Raw genomic sequence first — 17,009 nt, 5'->3', positions numbered from 1 at the left:
ATTTTTAAACTATTTTGTTTGAGACTGAGCTGAAGACTTGCTTGTTTGCTAAATCTTCCCCCTCTCTAAGCAGTACAGTGCCAAGATACTACTCTAGGAGTGAGTTGTGCCCTTTATTAAATGTTAGTGTCATATTATATCATATCATATCATATCTTATCAGATCATATTATATCTTTCTTATCCCCTCTGTGAGCATTTGCACACATGAGTCCACCTATGAATGTCTGTATTCCAATAGATGCAAGACAGCACCAGGGATTGTCAATGAAGCCTAGCATAAGACATGCACTGCTCCTGCTCCATGTGTGCCTTCTGTGCATGGATCTACTTAAGGAAGTGGTGATGCCATAGGGTGCTGGACAGGAGCTCTCATCAATGCTCTGTTAATGGTGCCACTGCAGCCTCTAGAAAAGGGAACTGTGAAGCACAGGCTTTTCAACAGCAGTCTTCTCTAAGCCTTCTGCCCAAGCATAGCACATTCCTCAGCCCAGGGGGCACCCACTGTGTCTGTAAGCCCCAAAAGACATACAGCACAGAAGTGAGGATAAGCACTTGAGGTCAAGAGTAGCTTCTTTTATTGCAAAAAAGCAGCCGTGCACATATGCAACTTTTGAAAAGATAGTTTTATTTCAACCACAATATAAACATTTCAAATGTATATTTTTCACTTTTTTCATCTAAAAAAGACTCAGGGTCTGATTTAAATCTTGGCGGATCTGGTTCCACCATCGCTTTATCTTAGGATTCTCCTTCTCCCCAACAGGCAGTTCGCCCATCCCTATTTAGCTACTGGCGGGTACGTAACTGTGGGGAAGCTGAGATGGTGGTTTTGAACGGATATAAGGCAGAAACTGACCTTTTTTCTTTTTTCCACTCCCTTTTCCATCGACCCTGCCTTTGCAGCTGCTACTTGACCACAAAGCAAATCAAACTCCTCTTCACCGGAATTGAAGGTAGGCCTCTAACTTGTTATCTTTAGATTTTTCTGTTCATATTAACTTTGGACTGAAGCATTTTTAAATCACTCTTACAAAAAATAGTTTATTAATGTGTAATGTATATGTGTGTAATGTAGTCAAATTTAAGGAAACACACCTTTATAATTTTATGTAATTTACACATTTTGTGCAAGATGCCTTCATAATAATGGACACCTTCACAAAAATTTACATAGATCCAAAAACTAAAATGTGTCCTTACAGGTGGGTTCAAATTTTTCGGAAATTATCAAAAATATATGCAAATGCAGGACACATTGTTTGAATAATTTAAATTCAATAAAATGTAGAAATCGCACTAGACAAGTCAAAACGTTTGCTTTAAAAAAATGAAAAACAATGTTATTTCTAAACTTAAAGAATCCTATATATTTATTAATGTCACATTTCTCCTAGTCTAGAGCATTTTCTGTATACTATTACATTTTAATTAACTCTTAATTCTTTTAAGGTGTAATACATATGTGTTTGCGCAATTGACCAGGTGTTTGATCAAGGAGCAGAGATCTTCTCTTACGAAAAGGATTGGCCCAGTATTAAAAGTATATAACGCCAAAATAAGTTTGGCCATTTTGTATGGTGCGGACTTATGGGGCCATGCGGATCTCTCCGCTTTGGTCAAGATTCAATATACATTTTTGCGCAACTTGGTTGGCCTGCCCCCATCTAGTCCTATGTTACCTTTGTTAACTGACTTAGGCTGTCATTCTATTGATGATGTTGCCCGGTTTAGGACTGTTGCTTTGTGGAGGAGAATATGGACAACTCCCGAACTAGCCCGATTTGCTAATGAAATTGCTGAGCTGATATCCATACTAGGCTCAGGTAGCATCCCATGGTTTAGAACTGTAAGATCCATCTTGGAAAATATGGGCCTTGGCCAACTTTGGCAAGTGCCAGACATTAGTATTTTTCCATCAAAAAGGGATTTTAAACCATTATATTGGGCGTCTCTTCGAAATAAACTTGTTATTCAGTCTAACCTTCCCACTTTGACCGGTAGATTTCTGACACACAAATTGGATCCTTCATTGGAGGATTATTGGGATCTTATTACGAAGAGTAGCGACAGGAAATAATACCATCAATTTAGAATTGGGTCGCTGCCAGTAAGATCCTTTACATCCAAATGGCGGGGGCAGTCTAATGAATTTTGTCCTTGGAGTAGGGACTCAAAAGAAACCATACGCCACGTTCTTTTTGTTTGCCCAGCCTTCAGATCGCCCTGGCTAAAGTGGCTGAAACCAATTTGTAAAACCTTGGTAACCCGGGTGGCGCAGGACGCAGTTTGGCTGTTGAGGACTAATACATCTGAACTTGTGGCAATTTCGGTTGCCAAATTCTTGGGGTGGATGTGGATTATTAGAGTAGGCACCCATGTGTTAATTGATTGAATAAATGGTTTTATTATTATCTTTTCTTCTCACGTCTATTTCTGATTTAATACTGTTTTATTATTGTGGTGATCTATGATGTATTTTATCATGTTTTGTGATAATATTGTGGTATTTTTATACTATATTTTATTCGATTGTGGTACACCCTGTTATGGATGTCTTTTATGATGAAATACTCGAATAAAGACGTTTGAACTGTGTTTATTTTAATCACTTATCAAGTTAAAATAAACACACCTGTATTAACACTTAAAAAGATAATAAAATACATTTTTTGTGTAATTGTCCATATTCATGATGATTGCTTGCACCATAATGTTTATGCCCATTACAAGTTTTTTTCATTAATGTTTGCATTGTACAAATACATCATTTAATTAAGCTTTTGTCGTTACTGTCATGACTGTAAGAATATATATCTAATATTGTCATCATGAATATTGTTAATAATCAATGAATTGTACATGAATAATAATGCCAGAACAAACTTTGTAAAAAAATAAATGAATGGATGAATGAAGTGACTTATAAAGGATTGCCCGAAGACATCTTGGCGCTATGAGAAACAAGGAGAATGAAACCTCAGCTGTCAGTTTGTTAAATACAGAAAGAGAGGTGGCAACTTTCAGACTATAAGGGAGGTGATTCTAATTTAATGTCATAGACCGAAAGAACCTCCTGCCACCCCAAGATGACCGTTTGAATGATGGCACCACTAAGTGGAGCAAAGATTCCTGCCAGGCACATATCATCTTAGATTCCTCCTGAAGCAGATAGGGCCCTACCCATAAATAAACGAATAGGCCGTACATTGGGCTTTAAAGATGATTTATTGTTTAACCGGCAACCAGTGCAATTTTCTAATTGGTATTTTCGCTGAGTGGAATTTAGGGATTTTCAAAACAAAACACGCAGCACCCTTTTGAAGGGTTGATGCTTGTTTAAAGAACCCTTCGGCAGATCTCGGTAGAGATTGATGCAGTAATCCAAGCTGGCCAAAACCAGTGCGATGACCAATGTTTTTTTAAAGATTGAAAGGTAAAATATTTAGATTTTTTTGATCACTCTAAGTGCAAGAAAAGCAGAAGTAATCTTATTGACTTGATTTTTATAAAAGAAAAATAGATACTTCTCTCAAATATTATATTCAACAAAAAAAATTATAAAGGAGGACAAACATGATGCACAGCAACAGCCTGTAGGATTGTTGCCCAGAAAACCGACTGTATAAAAGGATAACAACCTAGGGAGGAGCATCTAGTGGGCATTGAGTAGGCACCTCAAGGATCTTTCTTGGTAGGGTGGGTTTAGGTTTGACAGGGGTTAGGGACACGTGAGTAGTAAATTCGGGAGGAGGAGATAGGGTAGGGGGACAGAGGATTGGGTTTGGAAGGCAGAGGGAGATGGAGTGGGTGATGTGTGTGTCTGCATGTTTTGGAGTTGCATGTGGCTCTGGTGTATCTTGTGTATGTTTTGATGCATGTTTTTGGCAAGTGTTTGTTGTTCAGGTGAGTGTATGCATTTGGGTTTGGTGGATGTTGTTTTGTACGTAAGTGGGCTTGTGTGTGAGTGTGTTATTTTGGATGAGCGTGCTGTTAAGGTGGTTGGTGTGGTTGTGGGGCATGTGTCTGTATGTTTAGCAGTTGCATGTGGGTCCGGTGTATTTTGTGTTGTGTTTGGATGTGTGTGGTTAGCTTGGTGTCTGGTTTTCTGATGAGTGTGTGTGTTTGGATTTGGTGGGTGTTGTCTTGCTTGTAAGTGTGTTTGTGTGTGGGTGTATTGGTTTGAATTAGTGTGCTGTTGAGGTGGTTGGTGTTGTTGTGTTGTTTGCGGGTGTGCTGGTGGTTCTTGGTGTTGTGGTGATTGTGGTGGTTGTGGGTGTGCGAGTAGTTGTCTGTGTGGTGGGTGTTGTTGTGTTTGGGGGTGTGGTGTTATTTGTGATGCTTGTGGGTGTGCTGGTGGTTGTGGTACTAGTGGTTGTGGTGGTGGTTGTAGTGTCTGTGGGTGTAGTGTCAATTGTTTGTGCATGTTGTTTGGGTGTTTGTGTGTCTTTGTATGTTTATATTTATGTGTGTCTTTTGGAGTGTATGCTTGCAAAGATGTGTGTGTTTGGCATAGGCCTGGGACTTGGACTTGAAATAAGAAAGGGACCTGAGTTGAGGAAGAAGGTTGAGCTGGTTGGGAGGCTGTGTTCAATGAGGAGGCTATTTTCACAAGGGATCTCTGCATACTAGACATTGATCTGTGAATTGCATTAAGTAATGCAAACATTTCTTGACTTTGGAAACTAAGGTCTTGGATGCCATTCACGATTGAAGTCTGGCCTACAGAGATGCTGCGTAGGAGGTCAATAACCTCCTAACTCAGCGCAGCCAGGGTGACAGGAGTAGGGGGTGAGGTGCCTGTGGAGTAAGAGACCCCAGTCTTTATAGGGGGTCCGGTTTGGCCAACTGGAGGGGGGAGAAAGAGGAAGGGTACATATAGGGTTCAGGGTGGCAGACAATGATGTAGTTGGCACAGTTCCTGTAGATTCTACCACCACTAGGGACTGGTCCCTTGTGAAGGCCTATGAAGATGATGATGAGATGGTGCCCTTCGTTTCTGTCCCCTCACCCTCCGTGACACTGTGTCCATCGTTGTCAGATGCCTCACTACCCAAAACACAGTGGCCACCTGCTTGCCTGTCTACTGGCAGTTTTTACGTATACGTAGAAATTGTTTCTTCAGGGACGACTATTTCAGAGAGGCTGAGAAACTAGCAGAGAAACTTCAACAACGTGGCTACCCACGCAAACTAATCAAGCGTTCCATGAAGCGGGCATGGTATAATCACCGTGACCAGTTACTGTCTCCCAAAACCAAGAAAGTGACTACCAGAATACCTTGTGTCACCACATTCGGAACCCAAAGTAACCACATTTCGACCATTATAAGAAAATATTGGTCGCTTGTCGTATCGACTGGAATTACTAACAATCAGCCTCTTTTTGCATTCAAAAGAGGAAAGAATTTACAAGACCATCTAGTTAGGGCTACTCTACCACGGACGGAAGCACCCAATCTTACATACATGTGGGGTCTTGAGAAAATTGTGGGTCACTATAGATGTGGCGGCTGCCTCATGTGTGACTCTAGTCTGAACACCAAACAGTTTATTCATGCTAACATCTGTTATGACCTTAGGGAGTATTCCAATTGTAATACACAAAATGTTATATATGCAATTTGGTGTCCTTGCGAATTTATTTATAATGGACAGAGGACTCAAAAAATCAAAATTCGTCTAGGTCAGCACAAAAGTTGCATTAGATGCAAAACGGAGAATGCTCCTTTAGTGTCCCATTTTTTGGAGATGAACCATGCACCATCGGAATTGAAGTGGCAAGTCATTGATGTGGTACGCACACCACCACGTGGTGGAACCATTACCAACATCTTAAATAAAACCGAATGCCGCTGGATTCTCCGCTGTAACAGTATAAATCAGGGGCTCAACACGATGGAGGAATGCCATTCCTTAACCTTTGGTTAAGATCATTGTGTTGTTTTTCAGTATCCTAAAATGATACAGTACCCTACTAAATGTTATGCCATTTGTATGTTTTTATACATTGTGTATTCATTTATTAGTATAAGTTGCCCCCTAATGACATTCTGTATCTAAGGATTAATTTGGTGACCTTCCCTGTTAATAGCCATCGATCAACTAATGCACTTGGTATAAATATATGCTCATTAATTGTCTTTTGTTGGGCAACCTTGTTGTTTCCCTTGTATACATAATTTGTAGCTGTTGCAATTGAAATGTATGTCAAAAAATAACTCAATGTTGCAATTTGAATGCATTTCATCAAATAATCCGATGTTGCTAATTTTACAAGTTAGAAATGACTGGATTGTATTATTGTCATTTGCGATTCTGCTACCATGCTAACTTGTAATGTTGTGCCATTTTTCAAAACAAAGAAATTCTATAATATTGTTACAACACCAGCTATGTGGCCCTAAACAAATGTTTTTGTTTAGTATATTGAATTGTAAAGTTTAATTGCAAGAGTCATTTTTCTTTCCTTTCTTTTATTTTGTCACTTTTCGGGTGTTTCTATTGGTTCTGTGGCACAACGAGTCGGTATCTACAGACATTTCAAGATGGTGCTCACGGAATCGGGCATCAGACTTAGTCCCCTTTCTGTTGACTTGTATGCGTTACGCATGCGCAGATGCATATAATCAATGCATTGCGGCATGGCGTGCAGTCTGAATTGCGGCTCGTCTGAATTACTACGGACGCGAACTTAACTCATAGCTCTTAGTCCTTTTCCCTAACTTATTTGCGGTAGCGTATATGCTCCATTTAATAACTCGCGCAATCTCGACCTCTCCCATTCTCTTTAGTTTGGGCGTCTCGATACTGGCGGACTTTCTGCAGCCCCTTTTCGTTAATGGATTGTTGTTAATCTTTGGCACCAGGTAAAAAAATCAAATATTTTTTAGCTTTTTGAATACAGGCAATGTCATTCTCTTTGCGCACTGTAGTGTTGGCACTTTTGCCTAGTATTAGTTTCCTAAATTTGCCCTTTATACATTGTTTACAGTTACGGTAGAGCCTTTTTGAAGCCAGTGGAGTTTTATATCTGGCTCCCGAGCAGTTGGTAAAATTGTAAGTAACTGTTTTTTGGTTTTACGTACCCTCTTTTCTGTCAGGCATTATCGGCAGCACAGTAACATCGGCTTCCCCCTTTTTATTACAGTATTTCATTGATACAAGCATACCTTTGGCTTTGCTTGTTTGTGATTCTACAACGTGGAAGTAAGTGTTGCTAAATATACAGACTTCCACTTTGGCTATTTGTCCCTATTTTTGTTGCGTGTTTCTCTTCTTTTTCTCATGGGCACACGACTTTCGGTTTTAGGACGTTTTTAAAAACAATTCTTTGATAAACAATTGCACTAAGTATGGGGGTGTTTTGCTGCTTTTTTCTAATTCTCTGTGGCCACAATTCTTCCTTTCTCTCTTTTTATTTAGTTGAATCATTTTCCATTTGGTCCAATTTTGAAAATATTATTCTGTGTATTATAGATTGGTTAGTGACAAGCTCAGTAAATTCTTTGTCCTGAGGATGACCATGTACTTTTGACAACGGTCGAAACGCCGTCGACGCTATTGTGGCCACAACTTAAGGAGGACACTTTTTTTTTGTATATAGGAGTTCTTATATGATGTTAGAACTCTTATGTCCAAGTAACCTCTTTGTGTGTGCCTTTTGTCTGGTTTTCTGTATATGTATTGTAATTGTTCTGTTACACCGACAATATGTCTGAGTCTTATGTAACCTTTTAAATTTAAATACATTTTGTATATTTTTCTATAATTACACACATATTTCTTTTCAGAATTATATATATCTTTCTACATGGGCCCAAAAACTTTTTTAATCTCCCTTTCTGTCCGTTTCAACTTTATTGTTTCTATGATATGTTAGTTTGTGGTACATTCTGAACCGTTGTTAGGAAAAATATTTATAGCCCCTGGTTCAGGTGGTTAGGGCTGCCCCTGTGGTGGTTGATATATGCCTGTCTTCATGACCAATGTCTTCTATGCCTGGTCTTGAAGATGATGAAAATACATATACAATAGTTTTATTGTATCTGTATAAAGGGAAGTGGAAATAATTTTACATTTGACTCCAAAATAAGTAATTTTCAGTTTGTTTTACCATTGTGAAAAAAATGTTAAAATATGCTGGCTTTCATTTTATGCAAAAATTGGTACAACATTACAGGTAATTTTGAAGACACTGATTCAGATATATACTTTTTTTAATTTAAAAAAGATGCAAAACACAATATGAAAAATATTAAACCATGATGCATTCCTAAAATTTCTTAAGGAGACATACGTTGTGCCTGTTTTTGAGTTTTCCAGATGGGATACTCCAAAATATGTGTGACTGAACAGTTCATCTGCAAAACTCCCTTTAATGATCCTATTTTTGTTCATCATTGATACATCATCTGGACATAACAGAGGGCATTAAAAAATGTTTTGGGATATTTGTTACTCTGTCACCAATGTGTTGACAATACCAGTTTGTTTTTCCAAAAATAAATGGCTATCAAAATCATTTTCGCCAAAAAACAGACTAGCTTGCATGCACATTTATGAAGGAGTAAACCATCATGCAAATCAGTCACTTTAATATAAATTAAATAGTATTTTTTATTCAAAACATATTTGTGATATGTTTTTATTAAAAGTCTAGCCATTTAATCTTATCTGACTAGTCATTTTGGCTTACAGGCTCACTCTTGTTTGTTAATAATACTTAATTCACAAATGTGACTTTTAGAACATCCACTGGCTTAAGTACATTTCATGCTATGTCACCTTTAATAGGGCTAACGTAATATCCTTCACAATTTTGACAGAGCATCACATCTGAGACAATTATAAATTGTGGCCTGTTGGGCACAGCTGTAACATCAAAAAAATTCATGTATGTTTGTTTGGCAGGCATGTGTCTGCTAAAAACAATCCTTTGGTAGTGATCAGACACATAGTAGTATCATTTTCCACAAATTAATACACAAAACACATCATCATGAACCTTGTGAAAAACGTACGCCTTCAAAAACTCGTCTATGCGTTGGACATGTGTCAACACCTATCTTTCTGCCATAATTTGTTGCTGTAACAAAAAATAGTTATTTAACATACACATTTCCAAAACAACTTACCCTCTTAATGCTGTTGTTGGGCTCTCAACTGCCCTTTAAGCTGGGGATAGGCCATTGCAAGTATGCAAGCCATTAGGGAGATCAGAGTATGAAGCATGCACTTTCCATGTTGGAAGGACTGGCTGAGCTGGACTTCAGCTTACTTTTTGTTCCAGCGTCATAGGCCTTCCCTTCTCTTTCTGCACAGCTTGTAGATCCCCTGGGTCCACAACTTCTTAATGATGGCCTTCCAGATGGCCTTCTTTGATGGGCATTGACCTGCATATATAGAAGAAAAGAAAGAAAGAAATGTGTTATGACTTCTCTGTTTGTATTGATGTAACGCACTTTTGAAAAATCAATCACAAGCATTTTTATAAATGTACAATAGTGCATTATGTTTTAATTTTATCACCATAAAAAGGTTGTAGTAAACTGTTGAGTACCCTTATCGCTTTTCATGTCGTTATTTAACTACTCCAGGCTAGTGACATCATCTAGGCTGAGTGATTTGTGATAGAAAAAATAGCAAAATGTTTGTATTTTATATATATATATATATATATACATATATATATATATATATATATATATATATATATATATATATATATATATATATATATATATATATATATTCACTGAAAAAACCATAGGTTATAGACCATATATAGTTAGGAATTAGCATTTAAAAAACCTTATTTTACTCACACAAAACCATTGAAATTCCATATATAGTTAGTTGTACTAACTATATATCGCGCACCCGCAATCCACTGCTGATCATGTCACATATTACATCATTCATGACATGGTCAGTGACATCACTGATGACATCACTGATGACATCACTGATGACATCACTGATGACATCTCAAATGACATCACTGATGACATCACTGATGACATCTCAAATGACATTACTGAGCACATCACTGATGACAACATCCAGTGACTGTATTTTTCTGTAAAGTTAAAATATGTCTTGAGTGGATGTATAAGTGTCTGGATGAAGGATTTAGTAGGTGCATGACTGACTGTATGAGTGAGTGATTAAATGTGTCTCACTGAGTGCATGGGTTAGTGACTAAACTGTCTTAATTTGTGCATCATTATGTCTGTTGTTCTGAAAACTGCTGCATATGTTGTTCAGTAGCTATATGAGTAACTGTATGGGTTATTGATTGGTTGCCCAAGTATTTGTATGGGAGACTGAGTGTGTGTGTGGGTGGCTGGGAGGTGTATGACTCTGTGCATAGATGTGTGAGCAGTTGATTCACTAGATGTATGGGTTCAAAAGTGCATGTGGAAACAGCTGTATGGGCGGTTGACTTTGTGCATGAGTGTATTGGTGAGTGAATGGATATCTCAGTGCTACATGTCAAAGTAAGTACACATGTAAAACATAGTACATGTGAGAGTTGGCATATATAAATAACTGTGCATAAGAACCAGTGAATGTGTGAGTGGCTGTATGGATGATTGTGAACTTGTATTAGGGATTGTAAAAGAGAGTAAATATGTGTTAGTATATGTTTGAATAAGTAAGGTGTGTATAACTGTATAGTTGAGGAAATGGAGGTGTGATTGATTGTTTGCATGACTGACTAGGTGTGTGTGTAACTTCATGGATGAGTGACAATCTGTGAGTCTGTGTTTACACTGAGTGTATCTAAGGTTATATTAGAGTCTGAAGAGGTTCATCGTATTATCACATGAATGATGTCATCAGTGATGTGCTCAGTAATGTCATTTGAGATGTCATCAGTGATGTCATCAGTGATGTCATTTGAGATGTCATAAGTGATGTCATCAGTGATGTCATTTGAGATGTCATCAGTGATGTCATCAGTGATGTCACTGACCATGTCATGAATGATGTAATATGTGACATGATCAGCAGTGGATTGCGGGTGCGCGATATATAGTTAGTACAACTAACTATATATGGAATTTCAATGGTTTTGTGTGAGTAAAATAAGGTTTTTTAAATGCTAATTCCTAACTATATATGGTCTATAACCTATGGTTTTTTCAGTGAATTTTCAAGGTTTTGTAAATGCTAATTCCTAACTATATATGGTCTATAACCTATGGTTTTTTCAGTGAATTTTCAAGGTTTTGTAAATGCTAATTCCTAACTATATATGGTCTATAACCTATGGTTTTTTCAGTGAATTTCAATGGTTTTTTAATAGCAAATATCATAAGCTGTCGAATGTCAAGTACGTGGTAAGAAAAAACATTTTCGTGTTTATGCACACTGATCTGCTTTGAATGCTGCCCCCCCCCTCATTTCTATTAGGAGTACTCTCTCTTTGCAGATAGTGAAAGGTAGTTAACGCAGGCCTTTGCCCCCGTTGTAATACGTCGTGCCTGCTTCTCTCTCCATTTGATTGATTGTTATCCAAGCATTTACTGTTTTACAATTGGTTCTCTTTGGTTCATTCTCTATTTACAAACAAACATAGAGTCGCAATACTCTGCTTAGTCTTTGCAGATAACGAAAAATCGTGTAAAAAAACAAAAGGAATCGAGCAAAATCAGTAGGCCACTAATGGGATCTCTTTTTGACCTCGCTAAAATAGAAACATTAGGAACAACCCCTCATGACAAATACGAAACTAGTGAGATGAACTGAACTCCACACCATGATGGCTGCAATACAGCTCGGCTCCGCCACCCACCCCGCCCAAAATAACGATAAACTCTATACAAATAATACAAATATATACTACACACCAGCAAAGTAACAGGGTAAAACATTTTATTAAACAACTATTTACATAACTATTTTATACTTTTTGTTGCCCGATCCGGCTAGCTCAATCGATCGAGCATGAAACTCATGCACTCTGATGGTTCAAAGTTTTGAGGAGTGCTTGTAACACTGTCTGAAGCCTATTTGCGCTTGCTTCAGCTTCACTATTCTCAAAGTAAAGTGGGGGCTGTTTGAGGACGTGACTGCATTTGTGAACAATGTGATGCGGTGCCACCCTGAACCGCTTGACGGAGGCCCCCGAGGGACGGTGTGATGGCGCGGACTCGGAGGGGGCGCTTGGCCCCCTCCCCAAGTCGTGTTCTCCTGGTGTGGCCTGAGATCGCCCCCGACATAGGTGGCCGGCTCCCGGGATCAAGCGGAACTTTTTGCCTTTTGGTAACTCTTCCATTCTTGACCTTGTCCCACAATCCGTTTCACCTAAAGACACGCTGTAGTGGGGCGCCCCTTTACCGTTTCAGTTGCCATTCCGCCCGCTTTTGCTACACTGTGCCTCTTCCGCTATTCAGCTGTTTACCGCCCGCTCTTTCGACTACAGTGTCTCGCTCACCATGTAGTTGAGTTACTCCCGCTCTTGCGGTGCAGCGATAGGCGGCTGCCACAGGACTCTCAAAATGGCGGCCGGCTCTTCAGATTTGGGCGTGGTCCACTAAAATTGCCCTGCGACACCTTGGAACTCGGACGCTTGTCTGCTAGAGATTGGGCTCCATTCTCGAAAGCGTCCCCTCAGCCTTGAAGATTCTACAAAAGTCTTGGGGGCCCCCGACTCCCGCAGGCTTCTGGTGGGGAGCGGCTAGCATTATTGCTCGTGGAATGGCCACGACGGAGCTACGAAATGGTGGTGCTCTCATGCTAACGCCAGCTTCAGTCTGAAACATCCAGAAACACTGTAGACTACCAATTCGATCAGTTCGATAGCGCCCCAACGTGACCCGGTAGAGAAGAACTAGCCCTCCCCTCTTTGACTGATGGTTCTTGTTGCCTGTCCCTTCTGTTGTCATTTAACAGAACTATTTAGCCTGCTGAAAGGGGTTGTGTTCCGACCGCTGGTTGGTGGAGACATTTTGACTATATTCTGGACCTGCGTTGTCGCGTAATGCGTCATATGACGCGCCGCGTTAGCGCATCCGGAAGTGATCCGGGGCGCGACGCGCAGCGCGTAACGTAAGCATAACAGGTCATGTGACTTGTTAATAAAACTGTTCATTGGTTCATTTTACTTTTCTTATTCTAATGATAAAAGGCTTGGTCATATGACCTAAAAATTACGCTTTTTATTACTTCCGAACATTATTTTTTCTTAAATATATGTTATAATGTTCCAGGCTAATGTACTTTCCCGGAAAATTTACAACTGTCCTGCAAGTAAAATATATTCTTTTTTCGAGAAAAAGTGCGTTTCTTCGTCCCATGACGGAGCCGTTGAGCAAAAGAGGGTCAACCTGCTGTCTTAGTCGCCGATACGCCTGAATATGAGATTCTTATCGATCACTTTATGTTGCAGGAGTAGAAAACACAACAGCCTTGACCCTTGACCCTTTATCTTTACTGCGTTCCTGCGTAATATACCTTTTACCCTTCATGTAATTGGTCTGCTTTATTTCACTTGCATTTTACTGATTCTAAAACAGTGACTATTATTAAAAACTTTACCAATGTATATACTACTACCATGTTTTCTTTTAAAAACCTTTATTGTGAAAATGTCATTATACAAATACGAGCCTATAACCACGTGGGCCGGCCACGGAGCAAACTGTAATCGTATATGATGAGTAGACATTTACACTTTAGAGGAACGTAACGGGCGGGCCATTAGGTTGCAAGAACTAAGGTGTCTAACAGTTGCGGAATCGGTGGACGTACATTTTATAATTAAAATACGACAGGGCCAGTTACAATAAAATTATCTAGATATACATTTGCGGGCAAGTACCATGGGTGACGTTAATTCGAACTTTCAATAGTACAGTAATCAATAACACATCAGAACTTAATATCAATAGGGATGTCGAAATATTCAATCTATTCTCGTCCCCGCCCGCCATGTGCTTCAAAACTGCATACGTATCTCGTGATATCAAGGTTGTGCAACCAGTACACAACAAGGAGTTACGAGTCCCATTTATTCCGGCGCCATTTTGGGCGAGGACGGGCAGGTCCAGGATATAGTCAAAATGTCTCTACCAACCATCGACTATGATGATGTTCATATGCTGTATTTATTAGAGTAACACTCATCTGTCCACATGAAATTAATTTGCCACAATCTAAACATGTCATTTTAATCTTTCCAAAGTTCTTCTAAATATTTGGGACCGTTTCCCTTGCCTCTGATGCTGTCAGTGCCACTTCTTTGATGAATGTACTGGCAGGTCGGGAGTTCTCCTTCAAATCTCTCTTTTATGCAGCACTATAATTAATCGGTGCCACCTCTCCATATGACGATGCATGGTATAGTTACCATAACTGTATTTTTTTTCAGTTCCTCTGGAGAGTACATCGTGGCAGATGAAGCGTGTAACGTACCGGGCATTTACCCTTTTTTGCATTTAGAGGAAAGGAAAAAAAATTCGAGCGTCCGAGTTCTAAGGTGTCCCAGGGCCATTTTAGTGGACCAGGCCCAAATCCAAAGAACAGGCAGCCATTTTGAGAGTCCTGTTGCAGCCGCCTGTCGCTGTAGCATCAAGAGCGGCCGAAACTCAGCTAAATGGCAACTGAAACGGTAAAGGGGCGCCCCACTACAGCAGACGAGCCTCCACCTAGGAAGGCCCGTTCACGCCGCCTCCCCCCCCCCCCTTCGGGCACCCCACGCCGTTATTCGGAGCAGTATTGTAGGATGGCCACACCAGTGCGGCAACTTGCTAGACACCATCTCAGCGCCTTGTGGTGTCTTCTACTCAGAAAATATTGTTGCGCTGCCTTTGGCTCCATTCGCACATCGGTCCGCTACTGACGCCATCTCACAGGCCAACGGGGCGACCCACGCCGACTTTCAGCATTGTAGGATGGCCACACCAGTGCGGCAACTTGCTAGACACCACCTCGGTGCCATCCGGATCTTGGCATCTCAGCGCCTTGTGGTGTCTTCTATTCAGAAAATATTGTTGCGCTGCCTTTGGCCCCATTCGCACATCGGTACGCTACTGACGCCATCTCACAGGCCAACGGGGCGCCCCACGCCGACTTTCAGCATTGTAGGATGGCCACACCAGTGCGGCAACTTGCTACACACCACCTCGGTGCCATCCGGATCTTGGCATCTCAGCGCCTTGTGGTGTCTTCTATTCAGAAAATATTGTTGCGCTGCCTTTGGCCCCATTCGCACATCGGTCCGCTACTGCCGCCATCTCACAGGCCAACGGGGCGCCCCACGCCGACTTTCACCATTGTAGGATGGCCACACCAGTGCGGCAACTTGCTTCACACCACCTCGGTGCCATCCGGATCTTGGCATCTCAGCGCCTTGTGGTGTCTTCTATTCAGAAAATATTGTTGCGCTGCCTTTGGCCCCATTCGCACATCGGTCCGCTACTGCCGCCATCTCACAGGCCAACGGGGCGCCCCACGCCGACTTTCACCATTGTAGGATGGCCACACCAGTGCGGCAACTTGCTACACACCACCTCGGTGCCATCCGGATCTTGGCATCTCAGCGCCTTGTGGTGTCTTCTATTCAGAAAATATTGTTGCGCTGCCTTTGGCCCCATTCGCACATCGGTCCGCTACTGCCGCCATCTCACAGGCCAACGGGGCGCCCCACGCCGACTTTCACCATTGTAGGATGGCCACACCAGTGCGGCAACTTGCTAGACACCACCTCGGTGCTAACCGAATCTCAGCGCCTTGTGGTGTCTTCTATTCAGAAAATATTGTTGCGCTGCCTTTGGCCCCATTCGCACATCGGTCCGCTACTGACGCCATCTCACAGGCCAACGGGGCGCCCCACGCCGACTTTCAGCATTGTAGGATGGCCACACCAGTGCGGCAACTTGCTGGACACCACCTCGGTGCCATCCGGATCTTGGCGCGTTGTGCTGCCTTCGGCCTATTCGCACATCGGTCCGCTACTGACGCCGTCTCACAGGCCAACGGGGCGCCCCACGCCGACTTTCAGCATTGTAGGATAGCCACACCAGTGCGGCAACTTGCTAGACACCACCTCGGTGCCATCCGGATCTTGGCATCTCAGCGCCTTGTGGTGTCTTCTAATCAGAAAATATTGTTGCGCTGCCTTTGGCCCCATTCGCACATCGGTCCGCTACTGCCGCCATCTCACAGGCCAACGGGGCGCCCCACGCCGACTTTCAGCATTGTAGGATGGCCACACCAGTGCGGCAACTTGCTGGACACCACCTCGGTGCCATCCGGATCTTGGCGCGTTGTGCTGCCTTCGGCCTATTCGCACATCGGTCCGCTACTGACGCCGCCTCACGTGCCAACGTATTTTCTCCGCATTTTATACCCTATGCCGCATAACAGGTCATGTGACTTGTTTATAAAACTTTTCATTGGTTCATTTTACTTTTGGTTTCCTAATGATGGAAGGCTTGATCATATGACCTAAAAATAACACTTTTCATTGGATGAAAACTTTTTTTTTTCCCAAACGATGAAAGCCCCACCTTGTTTCTGGATGTTTCAGACTGAAACTGGCGTTAGCATGAAAGCACCACCATCTCGTGGCTCCGTCGTGGTCATTCCGCGAGCAATCATGGCAGCCGCTCCCCACCAGAAGCCTGCAGGAGTCGGGGGCCCCCAAGACTTTTGTAGAATCCTCAAGGCGGAGGGGACGCTTTCAAGAATGGGGTCCAAGACCTAGCAGACAAGCGTCCGATTTCCAAGGTGTCCCAGGGCCATTTCAGTGGACCAGGCCCAAAAAGGAAAGAGCCTGCCGCCATTTTGAGAGTCCTGTGACAGCCGCCTATCGCTGCACCGCAAGAGTGGGCGCAACTCAGCTGAATTGCGGCTTTTGACACAGTGGACCAAAAGCGGACGGAATGGCAACTGAAACGGTAAAGGGGCGCCCCACTACAGCAGACGAGACTCCACCTGGAGAGGCCCGTTCACGCCGCCTCCTTCCCCCCCCCCCCCGGGGCGCCCCACGCCGTTATT

Source organism: Lissotriton helveticus, chromosome 2_1 (genome assembly GCF_964261635.1).
Source record: "Lissotriton helveticus chromosome 2_1, aLisHel1.1, whole genome shotgun sequence".
Taxonomy (NCBI): Eukaryota; Metazoa; Chordata; class Amphibia; order Caudata; family Salamandridae; genus Lissotriton; species Lissotriton helveticus.
The sequence above is the reverse complement of the archived record's forward strand: the minus strand, read 5'-3'. Positions refer to the sequence as shown.